The sequence below is a fragment of the Thrips palmi genome, unplaced genomic scaffold (genome assembly GCF_012932325.1).
Source record: "Thrips palmi isolate BJ-2018 unplaced genomic scaffold, TpBJ-2018v1 HiC_scaffold_5, whole genome shotgun sequence".
Classification (NCBI taxonomy): Eukaryota; Metazoa; Arthropoda; class Insecta; order Thysanoptera; family Thripidae; genus Thrips; species Thrips palmi.
Window position 1 is genome coordinate 280,626 of NW_023144632.1, and position 17,194 is coordinate 297,819.

The window sequence follows — 17,194 nt, forward strand, 5'->3', positions numbered from 1 at the left end:
AGGCGACCACACCTTTCTCGCAGTAGTGCTACTTGCCCCCACTTGCCCCTTGGTTTAAAAAGAAGGGACAGGTGTCATTTGATAGGTTATCACTCGGGCTTTCATTGTGGTGCAGTGGCGAAGTCAGGGGGCTCCCGGCTCCGAGCGCCGCGGGAGGGCATTTTGGACGCAGCCCCGACAGCAGCAGACGAAGACGGCGACGAGCGAGCTATGTGTGAAGCAGAGAAGTCTCTCGTGTTTGTTAATGTTGTACCCCGATACCAGCAGCAGCCGGAAGTGTGTTTTGGGCCGAGTGCGCGTCCAAATATGCATATTTGGTTACTCGTTTTCGCACTCTGGAGCGGCGGTAAGCCGCGCAGTGCTGCGTGTTGGTGAGGTTAACCCTTCCACTGATTCCAATCGTTCCTTTTTTCGTGGCTCTATCTGATCTGCTCCATCAAATCCGCGTCGTTCCTCTTGGTTCTGCATCGTTTCTGCTCTTCGCCGCTGGCCTGGGTAAGCCTAACAGTAGGCACGATTTGCTTTGGAACCGCTGCGGGTTTGGTATGGAAACTCAGGCTCACTTCGGGTTTTGCAGTTAATTCCTTGCTCGTCCAAGAGACGTGCGCCATTCTTTGCATCGAAGCTCGTCAGTTGTAAGCGTCAAGTGAAGTGTCATCATGATCTGCTCTCCTAGTTCCTAGTTTCCAAGTGTCCAATTTGGCATGCAAAGCTTATGCTATATAGCATGGGCTTGTCTGCATTTGCAACCAGATTGCAGGTCATTGACATGCTGGAAGTAACATATATCTTATCTTTGCAGTAATGGATCCAGCTTGGCTTACGAGAACCAGTCCCAGTGCTCTTGGCAGTTTCTTCAAGGGTGGAATGGAAGGGTTGCTGCTGTCGGTTTGCTGTCAAGTCGCCAACACTGAACTTCTTGTTGAGGTGAGTGAGTTTGAACTTGAATTTTGTTGTTCATGAATGCTGTGCTGTGCCAGTCAAGAACCTGTCCTGTCAACTCATCTAACTAATGGCATCAAACTGTAAACATATGGGACTGACAACACGAGGATCTGCTGCCGTTGTTTTGAAATCTTTCGTATATTTAAAATCAATGCTCCCTAGTTTTGGGACCTCTCTTTGTACGTGTTTGTTTTGTTGTGTATGCATTATAATTTTTTGTTTTGTTTTTTTGTCTGCAGGAGTACTCTGCCTCATATGTATGACTGTATGGAAAGGTGGTCCATTTATTCCTTTTCCCTGTCCCGTGTGGAGGTGTCAGGATGACTCAACCAACCTTGGCTGGATTGGCAAAGTGAGTTTTGTCATTCAAAGTGTAGATTCCTCTCTTGTGTGTTTGAACCACAGTGCCCTTTGTGTGGAAAATTTATTTGGAAAGGGCTTTGCTTAGTTCATTTAAATGAAAAAGTGTCTTCCTTTGTGCTTCAGCTCTGGAAAGAAATCAGCATACAGCTCGGTCATTAACAGCAATTGCCGACCAGTAGCAAAAGTCAGACGCACTCATTGAGGTTGGTCCACATTTATTATTCATACCTCTGGTGTATTCATGTTGGGCAAAGTGTTGAATGGGTTCTTTCTGATATACAGTGTGCTTGGATGTGTATGCATTATAATTTTTTGTTTTTTGTCTGCAGGAGTACTCTGCCTACGGTGAAAGGTGAGGCCAGAGGTTCAACGGAGAATCATCGGAAACCTGTGTGTCATATTCATTGGCCATTATTCAAGCGCTTGTGTAGGTAAGTGTTATTTAGAATATACCTAGATCAAACTGTCACTTTTCCAGTAAAACAGGAAGCCAGTGGCATCTCTGATGAGAGCATGAGTGCATTGTTTACACATCATCCTATTCCATCATCCTCTGGTGATTGTCACCCCATTTATGATCTGCTTTTCTCATGCTAGGGTTCCTTTTCTAATTTTGACTTCAGTTGATTCTGAGGGAATATAAAAGGAAATATGGGAGAGGGTTTCTAGCTTTGATATACTATCGGATTGCTTTCTCACCTTCTTGTGTTTGTAACAAAGTCTGTTTTGGTTATTATTGCAGCTCTGAACAAAACCCAACACGGTGAAACTGACTCATCTGCTCCAATGTGCTTCCGATGCCTCTCAACTCTCTTCAGCCGTTTCCCTTTGGAAAAGTCAATGGATTTAGAAGTGTTCCAGACCTGGTGGAAGGTGTTAAAAAAATTACCGTATTAATGAGATGATCTCCCTGTTGTTTCTATTTTTGTATCAAAGGTGCGTCTCATTGTGGGAAAGCATAAGAATTTCATTCATTGAAGCCAGTGCATTGTGAGTGCTATTGGATAGTTGTTAGCATAATATGCAAACAAACAGACCAGGAAGAGTAGGCTATTGTTGTGCTGGAAGTGACACATACATTTTAATTTTGCAGGAATCAAAGTAGCTTGGCTTGGGTGGATCACCCCAAAATGCTCTTGTTATTTTGTTCATGTGGTGGAATCGGGAGGCTGCAACTGTCCGTCTGCTACTCACCGGTCAGTTAAGAATCTGCATTTTGTGTTTGATATTTTTTGCATCTTTGAACAATCTTACTTGCCTGCTCCCATCTGCTTTGATGCCTCTCAACTTTTCTCAGCCCTCCAAGAGTTGCAGAACTACTGCAATGTTAAATTGAAAAGTTTATTAGTTATTCTATCTGGGAATGTCAAAGGGATGGATAAGCCCGAGTCAAAAGTTAGTTGTTGTTGCGAACTGCCTTCGCATAGGTGTTATCTTTAGTTTAGAACTGCTCTCTCTGCTTTCTCTCTGAAAGATGAAACCGTCAATCAAAAGCAGGCATGTCAACGGTGAAAAAACTTTGTACCTTCTAAATTTTAATGTCATTTTTTGGGGTTTTGTTTTTATTAGGAACTGCAAGCCCAGGAAGCAATAGGCTGAGAGACAACTTCTGTTGGTGTCTAGCCACTCACATGTGTTCTAAGCATGGATGGCTTCAGGATGGCTCCATTGTTCCATTTTTTTGTCTGAATTATGTTGAGTCTTTTCTTCTCCTTCTCTCTCCCCCTCTCCCTTTTATTCATTTTTCCCCTTTGTTTTAGAGCAGAGCTATGCTGGGTACTCTCTAAATGATATGATAAACAATCGTAAGATCTCGCAAGAAACATGAACATAAAATATGTTGGTGTTACAATGAATCGTGTTGCATGCTGAGGTATAATGTTTATTCTTCCAATGAGGGGACTGTCAGGAACTGAGGATGAATGCTCTCTTACTCATCGTTGCCATCCTCTTCAATATATGCTGTAAAAATTTTTTTTTAGGGCACACCCAGACCAGTTTTGGTTTACATCTTCAAGTCCCTTATGACCTAATTGCTCTGCTCTTATCTTTCCTGTCACTCAAATCCTTCTTGAATCTGTTTCCAGTTCTCTTCACACTTTGCTCCGGTCGACTTCTGACCCTGAAGAAGATAAATCATCAACCAAGATTCGACTCTCAGTCGCAGAGGAACATTCAGAAGGGCTTGAAGGAAAGAAGATTGTCTGAAAATTTTTAATGGGACCATATTGTTTGTATTGACTGTGTGTTTATGCAATAAATCTTACTGGAATGTTTCTGAGTTGCTCACTCCTTCTCCCTTCTATCTTCATTGTTAGATAGGTAACTTATCATGGTGATGCCCTTACAGTAGTCAATGGCCTGCCATTCGACCTTCTAACGATTCCATTTCTTACACGACTACCATTGCCTCAGATTGACGGAACAGTCAAGTGTGGGTTCATGCGATGCTTAGGTGTATGAAGCCTAGCAGGGTCAGACATGCGTACAAATGCCATACCCACTGGATAGCTTAGAAACAGCCACATGTGGCACAGGGAAGGCAAAAACTTGGCCAAAATCTGGAAAGCTATAGTCATTTATTAACAGCCAAAGTCAAATCATAGTACGAACATACAACATTAAAAATTATGGACCATTATTTCACATAACATCATAACACTAGGGAGAGCTCTAAAGTATAAACATAATAGCTTAGAAACAGCCACATGTGGCACAGGGAAGGCAAAAACTTGGCCAAAATCTGGAAAGCTATAGTCATTTATTAACAGCCAAAGTCAAATCATAGTACGAACATACAACATTAAAAATTATGGACCATTATTTCACATAACATCATAACACTAGGGAGAGCTCTAAAGTATAAACAATAATAGCTTAGAAACAGCCACATGTGGCACAGGGAAGGCAAAAACTTGGCCAAAATCTGGAAAGCTATAGTCATTTATTAACAGCCAAAGTCAAATCATAGTACGAACATACATCATTAAAAATTATGGACCATTATTTGACATAACATCATAACATTAGGGAGAGCTCTAAAGTATAAACAATAATAGGGTCAAATAGCTTAACATACACCTATACACCTGACTTCACACAAAAAGAATCTAAGTTTGTAATGTTCATAGCATGAACATTTGTCATTCATCATAAAAAATCAGTAGAAATTAGCGAGAAATGAAGAAAGTGGGCTGCCAAAGCATAGCAGATAAGGAACAGATACAGTACCCAAAGGAGCAGACAAATAAAGCTGATCATGACATATTAAGCCCTGCGAAAAACAGTATACTGAAGTTGCCTATCAAATGACAAAACGCAGTTAGGAACAGGACATGAGCTCTAAAGTATAAAAAATAATAGGGTCAAATAGCTTAATAAACACCTAAACACCTGACTTCACACAAAAAAGAATCTAAGTTTAAATAAAAAATCAGTAAAAATTAGCGAGAAATGAAGAAAGTGGGCTGCCAAAGCATAGCAGATAAGGAACAGATACAGTACCCAAAGGAGCAGACAAATAAAGCTCATCATGACATATTAAGCCCTGCGAAAAACAGTATACTGAAGTTGCCTATCAAATGACAAAACGCAGTTAGGAACAGGACATGAGCTCTAAAGTATAAAAAATAATAGGGTCAAATAGCTTAATAAACACCTATACACCTGACTGCACACGAAAAAGAATCTAAGTTTAAATAAAAAATCAGTAAAAATTAGCGAGAAATGAAGAAAGTGGGCTGCCAAAGCATAGCAGATAAGGAACAGATACAGTACTCAAAGGAGCAGACAAATAAAGCTGATCATGACATATTATGCCCTGCGAAAAACAGTATACTGAAGTTGCCTATCAAATGGAAAACCGCAGTTAGGAACAGGACATATACCGTTCACTGAGTCTACACACATGGTACACAAGCCGTGGCCGCAATGGACTACCCTATCAGTTTCCAGGCGGCACGCATTGCATTCATTGGAGTTGGTAGCGGGTCTTAGGAAAGATGGTGGCGGCGCTGCAGCTGCAGGTGCTGGCACCGCAGCGGCCGCTGCCGCAGCGGCCGCTGCCGCAGCAGCCAGCATCCTGTTGCGGACCGTCACTGGTCCTGGAGGTCGTCCACGCCCCCTGGTAGCAGCAGGCCTTTGGTATGGAGTTCGAAGATGCTGAGCTGCCAGACCCTCCCAGGGATTGAATCGAGGGCCAACTGCAAGGAGAGAAAACCATAAAATAAATTAAAATGCTTCAGGAAGTTCTTGTGGGGTCAAAATGCATACATAGGTGTGATAAAATTTGTATGCACATAATTGCAACAGATCATCCCTCAAAGCTCCACATAGCTTTCCTGGACATGAGCTAAATTAAGGTTAATAAAAGTGACAATTTTTAGCAGCACTCAAAGTTGCCTCTGTTACTGGATTGTCCAACAGCAATAAGATCTGATATAAATGCGATGCTGTTTCTCTAAAGAACATTTTTCAGTGATGGCAACATTGTACTTACATCGTGGAGAGGCAGGTGCTGGAGAGGGGGGCAGGTTCAATTGCTGAGGTTGTCCAATCACCTCCCGCAACAATTCTACAGAGTTGCGGTTTAAAGTTCCTGTAGAGCAGAAGGGATAATGTTAACAAGATTACATACACAAAAAAATAAATGTTAAGACCTGGGAGAATTCATTAATCGTGAAGGAGTTGCCACAAATAAGTAATTGAGTCTGAGTCTGACTTTCGAGGCTCTGGACTTTAGTTTCAGTTCTCTAGAGGCCATAAACATTGTCGGAACCATTACACAGTGCAAGATGATTGTATCCCAGGTACAAATATTTTAAGTTTCCAGTGATAATAATCTAAAGTTCCCAGTGCTATACATTATTTATCAGTGCAGGACTCATGTTGGCTCTTCCCTTCATCATAGCGCTAATGAAAGCTACTCTGGAACTAAATGGGTACAGGCTCTCATTCGACAACATTGAGGTGGAAATGAAACAATGAGATGTTGGCCTGCTTAATGGGCTTACTGGCCCAAAAATTAACAAGGCTGACGTATTTTATTTACATGACATGATCGCAAGTTACCCCACTGGTGCAGGTACACAGATATAATGGTTCAGGTTCTCTCTGAAGACCAGCATTACAAGAATTGATGGGGAAACCCTCGAAAACTAGCTTAACTGGTTCTGCGAAGCTAAAAACATCAAGACGCAGTCCCATTCCATTCAAAAGGAAGACTTACCAAACAGATTGATGTTTACCACGCTTGGGCTCACAGGGTTCGCACCACCAACGGCAGCGCCGACTGCAGCCCCTCCTTCCTCGGTGGGTGGTGGAGTTGGCGGCTGGGCTTCAGGGTCGTCCACGTCCTCCTCTGAAAATAAGAAAAAAAGGAGATGCAAACACTAAACTACTAGCCCTGAGCAACGTTGCCCGGCCGCGAGGAGGCGGTGACGGTGCCGTTGTTATGTGGCGGCTAGGTTATGAACTTCACAATTCGATTGAAATTCAAACTGAGAAATCTCATTAAGCATCGCTGAACAGCGCAAGAAGCATTCGGGAAAAGGGGATTCTGAAACAGTGGATTCGGCTTGGACTCGATTGCATGACGCCATGACAGGCCATGCCAGACGCTGAATCTAAAGAGGCGTTGAAAGCATTGAACTCCCCGGCAGTAGCAGTCAATCCGGACTAAAAGAGGGCGAGGCAATTCTGAGGACTTACGAAACTGATTGTGGGTGTCCACCATGGTGAAGAAACAAGGATCGGCAAAGGCAGATAGGTCAGAGTCAGAGACAGGGCAGGCAGTACGCAACGTGCAACGGTTAGCGACGAAATGGGAAGAGGAGCGCAAGCCGGAACCGGAAGCAGGGAGCTAAAGGCTGAAAGGGGTAGTGGGGGCGAGGGCTCGTTCGAATGTTCGAATCGAGTGGTGCGAAGTGACCACTAGATTTCAACAAGTGGTCAGAGATTTCAGACTCCACTCGCGAGATATAATATTACATGGCCGACACTGGCGAATATGTGCCGTTTAATTTCTGGGAAGATTCAGACCGGAAGTCCCGCAGTAAACTGGAAAAACAAAAGTGTATCGCCTGGATGTTTGCTGAGCGGTGGTGGGGCTATCATGGTCACGGTGAAGGTAGCTGGCCGCTGCCTACTCTACCCCCACCACTCACAAAATAGCCCCCACTACAGCCTAGCGTTGCCACGCGATGATCATTTGTTTTGCCCCTTTGGTTTTGGACTTCCGGTCTGCGTTTTCCGAAGTGGATACGTACCGTCTCTTGTATTTCTCTCTTGACCACGAGATTCTCTCTCGCCACGAGACGCCCATTCAGCTGCATCCAGCACGCGAAACAGCAGCCGCGGTTGCGGCCCTGCTCGGCCAGGCTCTCTAGCTCGGCCTAGGCGTCCCTCCTTCGCCCTTCGCCTTGCCGCTCCCCGACAGCACCGCACCGTGGACAGCCACGCTCCGCTCATGCCGCTGAGGCACGTGGGACAGGTGCGCGGCATGCCTCGGTAGATCGTCAGCGCCTTACAGTCAGTTGGGCCAGAACAACGCGACACTCGCATGGCGCCGTCCGTCACATGTCGCGTAAGCCGTGCGGGGGAAGTCCAGCACCTCGGCGTCGACGCCGACCGCCAGGAAGGACAGCTTGCTTCTGATCCGCGGAACGAAAGGGGCGAGCCCCGTTCTAGTCCTTGTCTTGCTGCAGCAGACTGATTCCGAGAGTCTTCGTCGCTCTGTCTCTCTCGCACTCGTGGGGCGTCCTGTAAAGTGCGAGAGAGACAGAGCGCCAAGGAACGAGGGTTTAGTTCGTAGTCGAGCTATGGGCGGGCAGGCAGCAAGCAGCTGCAAGGGATTCTGAAGAATACTGTTGTGTCTCTGGGTGGTGGGTGAGGGTTAGAGGGGGCGAGGCAGGGATCAAGGCAAAGGCGACTGGGAACGCAGGTGGTTTATTGGTTAAACGGTGATGAGCGCGAGTACTCCTCGTGTCGCGGTCGGCAGTGCTCTGGGCCCGGGGCGCCGGGGTGTCGCTTCTTATGGTTTTCGCGACAATGGCGCCGGCTTGGGTCGCGCTCGGGTGTTCGGCAGGTTCGGGCCGGCTGCTCGGCGTGAGTCATCTGCGTGCCCATCTGCGTGCCCTTGCGGTACTCCAGCACGTAGTTGTAGCTCTCCAGCCGCTCAACCCAGCGCGCAAGCTTGCCGTCGAGGTTCCGGAACTTCTTGAGCCACTGGAGTGCCGAGTGGTCGCTCCGGATGAGAAACTCCGGTGCTCCGCAGAGGTCAAAGTGGAACTTCCGCACGCTGTCCTAGACGGCCAGGAGCTCGCGCATGGTCACGCACAGCCGAGTCTCCAAGGCCGTCAAGGCCCTGCTGTGGTACGCGATCACCCTTTCCTCCCCGTTCTGGATTTGCGAGAGGACGGCCCCCAGGGCGAAGGCGCTGCAGTCGGTGTCCAAGACAAACCGGTTTTCCGTGAGGACGGCAGTGGCCAGGATGGGCGGCGAGGTGAGGGCCTTCTTGAGGGCGACGAAGGCGGCGGCCGTGTCTGGCGTCCACTCGAAGGGTTCGTTCAGCCGGAGGAGTCGCTGCAGCGGCCGCGCGATCTCCGTGTACCGCAGCACGTAGGTCTGGTAGTAGCCGCACAGGCCGAGGAAAGCTGTGGACGTCGTCCTTGTCCCGGGGCGTCGGCCAGTCGTGGATCTTGGCCGTTAGGGTAGGGTGATTAAATTTTAAAAAAATGCTTTTGATTTTCCATTTCCGATCGATAATAGGTGCATTAGGACCTCATTGAAACCTATGCGAAATTTGGTTTCGGTAGCTCAAGTCCTAAGCGAGGCACAGGGGGCCTAAATATTTGGCTATTTTGAACGGCGCGCGCAACACGGCTTCCGGTGTTGGCGCGCTGTACGCATGCGCGCAGTTGCGTAGGTTATGGGTTATGTTCTTTTGTGTAGTTCTCATCTTACATTTAGACTCGTTTTGGTGTTCTCGTTAATTGTCGAGTGTTTTACGACGAATGTGCCCCGAAATATGAGACGAGATCGACAACAAACACTCCACAGCAACGCCTAAACACCTCTGCGCATGCGCGCGGCGCGGCGCTACCGGAACCCATGCCGCGCGCGTCGTTCAAAATAGCCAAATCAATCGGCGCTCTGTGCCTCGCTTTATACTTGAACTATCGAAACCAGATTTTGCACACGTTCTAATGAGGCCTCAAAGCAACTGTTTTCGATCGGAAATGGAAGAAATCCGAAAACCCTAATCACCCTACCGTTAGGGTCGACGGCGACGCCAGCCGCGGACACGACATGGCCCAGGTACCGGAGTGACCGCGCCAACAGCGTGCACTTCTTGGGCTTCAGCAGCAGCCCGGACCGGCGGATGCGGCTAAACATGTCGCATGCGGGCGAGGACGCTGGCGAACGACTTGCCGGCCACGGCGAGGTCGTCCAGGTACATCGCCGTGGTGGTGTCCGGTACGGGGGCCTCGACGGCGCCGTCGGGGAGGGGATCGTAGAGGACGCCCTGCATCACCGACTGGAATATTCCCGGAGCCGTCTTGAGGCCGAACGGGAGGACGACGTACCCGTAGAGCCCCATCTCCAGCACGATGATGGCCGTCTTGTGGCGGTCCTTCTCGGTGATTTTGAGGTTGTGGTAACCCCAAACAAAGTCACCAGCGCAGTACCACTCGTGGCCGCCGAGCTCCTCCAGCAGCATGTCGGCGCGGGGCAGCGGCAGGGCCGTGCCGCGCATGACGGAGTTGAGCATGCGGAAGTCCGTGCAGATGCGCACCGTGCCGGCGGAGCACTCGTCAGTGCTACCACGCCGTCCACGGCTCTTGGGGGGACCCCGCGGTCAGAGCTTGCGAACCCAGAGGACCCGCTTCCCTGCAGACCATCCTCAGCCAGGGGCGGACCGGGGCGACGGCGAGCCGGTAGGAGCCAGTCCGAGCGGAGGAGCGCGCGCGTAGCGCACTCGCCGCTGATCGGATGCAGAGGTACGCGTCGAAGTGATACAGGGCCGGGAGCTCCAGCGCAGGTGTGAACCGCACAGCCAGTGGTTCCGGGAGCGGCTTGCCAGGACACTGCTGTCGCAGGACGAACGGCGCGTACCCCATGTCGACGTAGGCCTTCATGTTGACCATGAGGTCGGCGCCGAGGAGGCAGTCCTCCGGCATGTCGACTTCGAAGACGCCCCAGGCAACCGGAACCAGGCCGAACCGGAACGTCGCTCGTCGGGGGCCGAAGGCGTCTGTCACTTCTCCGGAAACGCCGTGAATCCGCAGATGGGCCTTCGGCGGGGCCGGGCCGGGGAGAAGGCCGCGCCGAACGAGCGTGATGACGGCACCAGTGTCGACCACCGACCACCGTGCGGCAGGGCGTGTCGTTGATGAGGACGTCGATGACGGGGGCGACCGTCTCCGGGGTGCACGGCGCACGGCGGCGCAAGCGACGAGGGGTTGGCGTGCAGCGGGGGCGATGACGCAGTCGCCGGGGGAAGTCCGCGCCGCGCCCCTAGCGGCGGGACCGACGGTCGTTTCCCTTGCGGTTCTGACGGTCTCCCCTACGATCGTCACGGTGGCCGTCACGGCGGTTGTCGCGGCGGTTGTCGTCTCGGCGGCCATCTTCGTCGCGGCGGTCTCGGCGTTCCGGACAGTCTCGGCCAATGTGGCCCACCCCCTCGCACCGATAACAAATCGGGCGCCCGTCGCTGTGCCATTTCATCGTGGTTCGGCCTCTTTCCGGGGCTTCCTGCCGGCGGGGTGCGGCCGTCGAGGTGGACGTCTGGGGCTGCACCCAGGGAAGTGAGATCTTGAATCAAGAGTAGAACAATACTTAGATTGTTGTGAAGTTGAATCAAGAACCAAATGTTCTTGATCTAAGTTCAAATGAACCAAGTAGAAGTGCATCATCAGCGACGTTCACCTGAACAATACGTTCGGGTAAAATTGGACCCTCCGAATGGGAGTTGAACCCGGGAACATACATTCCAAATGCATCAGCGCGTCCCACTGCGCCACCGTCTTAGCTGCAGGAGAGAGGTCCACCGGGGTGTTTTGCTAGGCGCAAGGCGCGGGTCGGTTCGAACTTTTCCGCACAGTCCCTAAGCACCTCTGCTAACGACGAGCTCCTACCGCGCCTTCGCAGTGTAGCGGTTAGAGGGCTCCATATACAAGTGAGAACTTCGGGTTCGAATACCAATCATCAATTCATTTTTTGCTGCATGTTGCGGCTCCAGCTTTTTTTGGGGAGGAGGGGGGCAGGAGGACCTTGTGTGCCTGCGTCACTACTCCAAACTCCTCTTTCCGGCATAAAAATGTGACAGCTTGACCGGGGATCGAACATCCGCCAACTGCGGGATTCCGGAAAACCGTGTCAGGTACCCGACTGTAAGGCTCATGCCGCGGGTTCAATTCCCGGCGGATTTGCTTCTTTTTACAGTCTGAAACTTTCTATTCATATCCCATCGCAAAGTGGTCAAAATTTTAAGTGCCAAAAATAGATTGTTCCAAAAGATGTCACCGCTCGGATCCCTTTCCCACCAGTATTTGATACCGGCGGTCCATTCCCTCAGTTCCAATAGAACCAACCAAGAGAAAACTGGTTACGCTTTGACGGGAATCGAACCCCCGACAAACCCGGCTTACTATCCAGCCTCCAGGCACGGATCCACTGAGCTACCGTGACAACTGTTGAGAACTGAGCTGAAACAGGCTGTGTCTGCACACCAGATGACGTCATAATCATGTTGTCAGAACGCTGTCGGAATCAAGTGGTTTCGACTCGAATCAAGGACAATTTTATACTTGACTGTACCAAGAATTTTCTTCTCGAACGTCAGTGGCCGTATAAATTTCTCATATCCCAGACAAGTACAGCAAATGCTTGATTTTAAGCATAAATATTCATTGGTGCAAGATAATTTATCTTAAAGCAAGTACAAAATCACCTTGTTCCGATAAAATTTGATCTTGACTTATCGTGTCACACGACCAAGTAAAAAGTGTACTTGGATTGAGAAGATTATCCACTTGGCACAAACAAGTGCAAATTATTCTTGGACCAAGTAGATTTTACTTAAATCAAGAAATCGTTTCCCTGGGTGTGCTGCGCGCAGAATGGCCGTCCACGCTGGCCAGCGCTCTGAGACGTTCTTTTTCCAAAGTCAAAAATCACGCGACACTGCATTACTGTCCCCGTTGACCAGCGCTAGAACCGACCGGGTCACTGCGGCCGCGTTCCGTCCGGCGCAGGCCGCGCAGGTCGGGCTTGGTCTAGCCAGGCCACACTGGCCGAGCGGTATAGCTCTCGACCTGCCAGACCTTACCCCTGTGAGGTAGGCAATTCGCCCTGCCCGCCTCACCTCTTGCCTTCTCCGTAGCGTCAGCGGCACCTCTGCCCAGCCTCTGTCGCAGCGAAAACCACCAGGCCGCATAGGCCGGCGTCGCTTGAGCACGCTTCACTCAGGCCGCTCAGGCCGACGCCCGTTTCATTGGACCTGTGCGACCCGCAAGTCTAGCCATATGGGCCAACGCGTCCAACACCAACTTGTCCAGCACGCTCGGCGAGCGGCCGACGACGGGGTCGTCCCGGTATGCATCCCGGCACAGCAGGTCAATTTGCACTCCAAACTCTCGGAGGGTTTGGTCCGGTTGCTCCAGCTCCCCGAAGTTCGTCAGCTGGTCCGCAGTCAGCGTGCTTAGCACGTGACTTGCTGGCTTGCGGAGGGACACTACCAAAGACTCGGCCAACTCGGACACAGGACGGCTGGAGGCCAGAGCCAGGAACTGCGCCCGGTAGAAAGTGTAGTCCGTTTTTCCGTCGTAAGTGGGAAACGTGGCCTGGCGCAGCGTGGGCCGGTTCGAAGCCGGTTGGTGGGGCGGGAGGGCCGCGACGGCAGCGACGTCGGTCTGGCTGCCCGTAGACTGCACGAGTACTACGGGGCCTCGGGCGCGGCCAGGGGCAAGGGCGGGGGCACAGAGGCCGCCACGCTCACCGCTGGGCGCGAGGAGGACGCCGTCGTGGCCTCGGGGAAACGGACTGGAGAATGCGACGTCCGGGCGAATCGGCCTGTTGTCGTCCGGGGCTGCCCACGGGAGGCCTCCGGGCGCAGCACTAGTGAGAGCTTCGGTCGTCGGGCGCGAGCGGGTCGCGGCAGTGCGTCGTGCAGCAGCGCGAGGGGCCGGTTGTCGAACGGCACGGCGCTCACGGCGAGCTGGGGTGCGTGCCGGCGACCGGGTGCTGGCGTGCATGAGCGCGCTGCAGATTCACCACCGCACCGCACGGCCCAGCGGCCGTTCCGGTGCCGCATCCAGGCGCGGATTCAGAGGGGGCGACGGGGACGTCACCCTTCCCGAAGGCGGCGGAGCCGTCTGAAAGGTAGGCAAAACGTAGCACATTGCCCCTGTAGGTACTAGGCAACTTTGGTGACATCGCCCCCTCTGAACCCATCTCTGGATCCGCGCCTGGCTGCATCTGCGGCCGGGCCTCAGCAGCACAGGTGACCTAAAAACGCACATGGACGTGCCCCGCATCAAGCCGCGCCTGCACGTCCTGCATCAGTGCTGCCACTACAAGTTCACTAACGTGCGCGTTTTGAAGCAGCACATCTGGCTGTTCACTGGCGAGCCGACGGACTTCAAGCAGGCCCACATCCCCGCCCCCGCCGCGGAGATTTGGAACTCCCCCCGCGGTTCCCACTGCCGTTCCAGCAGGAGGGCTTTTCCCCCGTGCCACAGGCCTGCCGATCCGGCCCGCGGCCTGGAGGTAGGCAACCCATCCGACACCTTTTCGCTATTTTCGCGGGTATGGGTCATTCCATGGGGGTTCGACATACTTTTGCAAGTGATCTCTCCGATTCCGATGAAACTTTGCGAGCTTGTTGGCTATGGTCTGAAAGCCCCCAAAACCAATTTTGAGCAAAAAATACCGATTTTTGAAAAAGTTATGGCTTGCGTTAGAAATTTTGATTTTCGATGCAGACCTTTTTTGAAAACGCTGTAGTTTCTTCAAAACTGAAGCTACAGAGCTCATTCTGGGCGCATTAGAAAGGTATTGAATTAAACTTTAAGCCTATTGCAACATTTTGACAAAAATGTTCAAATTTGACATACATTGAACAAAGTCAAAATTTTGAACACAATTTTCTCAAAAGTAGTATTTTTGATTTTTTTTCTTTTTTGATATGTTATAGTCCATACTTTAGTCTAGCAACCCTCAAAATTTGGTTTAAAAAAATTCATAAACAAGGAAGAAAAACGGTTTTTAGTGTTGCGATTCGGCAAATTTTCGCTAGTTGGAGTGGTGAGGAGAGCAGCATGATGCACATTTGAGACCGCAGGTTGTCGATCTCGAACTTCTAGTGTCACTTGGAACAGTTTTTTGGGGTGCTGAACTTAAAAATTAGATCAGTTTTCGTTTTCAAAATTCCCAGGGGCGGATCAAGGGGGGTGACTTTTCAAAAATCAGGATTTTCGGATGTTGCAACGCGATTTCTATGTTTGTTGGGGTGGAGATATCGAATCTTGAACGATGTTGAATGCAAGTTGGCCCTAAAGCTGATCTAACGTATCGTTAGAACATAAAAGTGTGCAAATAGAAGATGAAAATAGCCCCCAAATGTGAACAACTTTGGCCCGTTGCAAAAAGTAAAGCTAGCGTTGTTACTCACACCCCTGTAGACATAATCAACATGCCACATCCAAACATCTCGAATTCGGAAAAGTCACCCCCATTGCCGCACCCCTTTATTGAGATTACCAGGGGCGGATCAAGAGGGGTGACTTTTCGAAAATCAGGAAAGTATGAGAAACGATATGCAACATCCAAAAATTCTGATATTTGAAAAGTCACCCCTCTTGATCCGCCCCTGGTAATCTTAATAACGGGGTGCGTCAATGGGGTCGACTTTTCGGAATTTAAGATGTTTGGATGTCGCATGTTGATTCTTATGTCTACAGGGGTGTGAGTAACAACGCTAGCTTTACTTTTTGCAACGGGCCAAAGTTGTTCACATTTGGGGGCTATTTTGATCTTCTATTTGCACACTTTTATGTTCTAACGATACGTTAGATCAGCTTTAGGGCCAACTTGCATTCAACATCGTTCAAGATTCGATATCTCCACCCCAAAAAACATAGAAATCGCGTTGCAACATCCGAAAATCCTGATTTTTGAAAAGTCACCCCCCTTGATCCGCCCCTGGGAATTTTGAAAACGAAAACTGATCTAATTTTTAAGTTCAGCACCCCAAAAAACTGTTCCAAGTGACACTAGAAGTTCGAGATCGACAACCTGCGGTCTCAAATGTGCATCATGCTGCTCTCCTCACCACTCCAACTAGCGAAAATTTGCCGAATCGCAACACTAAAAACCGTTTTTCTTCCTTGTTTATGAATTTTTTTAAACCAAATTTTGAGGGTTGCTAGACTAAAGTATGGACTATAACATATCAAAAAAGAAAAAAAATCAAAAATACTACTTTTGAGAAAATTGTGTTCAAAATTTTGACTTTGTTCAATGTATGTCAAATTTGAACATTTTTGTCAAAATGTTGCAATAGGCTTAAAGTTTAATTCAATACCTTTCTAATGCGCCCAGAATGAGCTCTGTAGCTTCAGTTTTGAAGAAACTACAGCGTTTTCAAAAAAGATCTGCATCGAAATTCAAAATTTCTAACGCAAGCCATAACTTTTTCAAAAATCGGTATTTTTTGCTCAAAATTGGTTTTGGGGGCTTTCAGACCATAGCCAAAAAGCTCGCAAAGTTTCATCGGAATCGGAGAGATCACTTGCAAAAGTATGTCGAACCCCCATGGAATGACCCGTATTCCGTTTGTTTTTGCTGCGCACTGAGACGTTTTACACATAAATTGTGATCCAGACTTCATTGATGTTCATCTGTATCATTGAGCAAAGAAACACGTTGGAATTGTAACGATAAATGCGAAACAATGCCAGATGGGTTGCCCGCGGGCCGGATCGGCTCAAGACGGCGAAGAAAGGTTGGCCCGTCTTCAGCCCTCAAGGCTCGCGTTGTAGGGGTGGGCCTTTGCAGCCACTGAGTAGTAGGTCTTGCATTTCTTTGTCACCCTGAATCCAAATTTTCCTCCCACGGGTTCACCCTGTACACCCTTCCGAACTTGGGTGTTGATCTTTCAACCCCTTATCATTTTGGGGCCCCGGAGGCGTTTCGGAGGGTCGCGACGCTGCGAGATGGACTGGATTTGATGTCTGCAGACCTCCCCCTGCTGTGCTGGATCAGTGCCGCACGCCAGGACCACGTCGTTGGGGACTAAGTGCTTACAGGGGGTGGGGGTGGTTTTTGACGGTGCTGCTGCGTGCGCGGTGTCCAACTCGGGTTTGGGCGTCAGTCTGGGGTAGGCTGTGCCCCGTCAATCGTTTCTCGACATTTGCCTCTGTTTTTTCCACCTCTTTGAACCAAAATCAAGAAAGGCCTTATTACCCCCACCCCCGTAAAGGAGTCAGGGTTGATCAAAATGACGCGCCCTCGCGTGAGGGTGCTCAGGGACACCAAACGGAGTACCTGACGCCGGGAGAGTCCATCCTCGGCAGTGGTGCTCACGTGACGGTCCTTATGTTTAGTGGTTTCCAAGAGAATGAAGCCTTCGGTGGCGGTTTTTTTCGGGGGGATGCTTCGAGGACGTCCCTCTAAACGCATCCTGAGATGCAGGACCCCCTACCCTAACCGGAAGTGCGCTAAACGCTACCCGAATTTTCCAACCGTGCGGCAATTTCTGCCCAGCGTCACTTTAAGCCCCTCTGACGGCACACCTTGCAACCCCCGGTTCCGCGGTTTGGGGCACGTGTGGATAATCCCTTGGACCACCCTGAGCAAACTTACACGAAAATCGGCCGGCTCATTC

At 50.0% G+C, this 17,194-nt stretch overlaps 1 long non-coding RNA gene across 1 annotated transcript; it reads left to right on the plus strand.

Annotated features, from left to right (window-relative positions):
- The first annotated feature begins 767 nt into the window (after positions 1 to 767).
- Positions 768 to 2,284, plus strand: LOC117651051. The gene is made up of 5 exons (XR_004588085.1): positions 768 to 927; positions 1,185 to 1,297; positions 1,432 to 1,511; positions 1,638 to 1,739; positions 2,051 to 2,284. It is a non-coding gene; the product is annotated as an uncharacterized LOC117651051 (long non-coding RNA).
- The last annotated feature ends 14,910 nt before the right edge of the window (positions 2,285 to 17,194 follow it).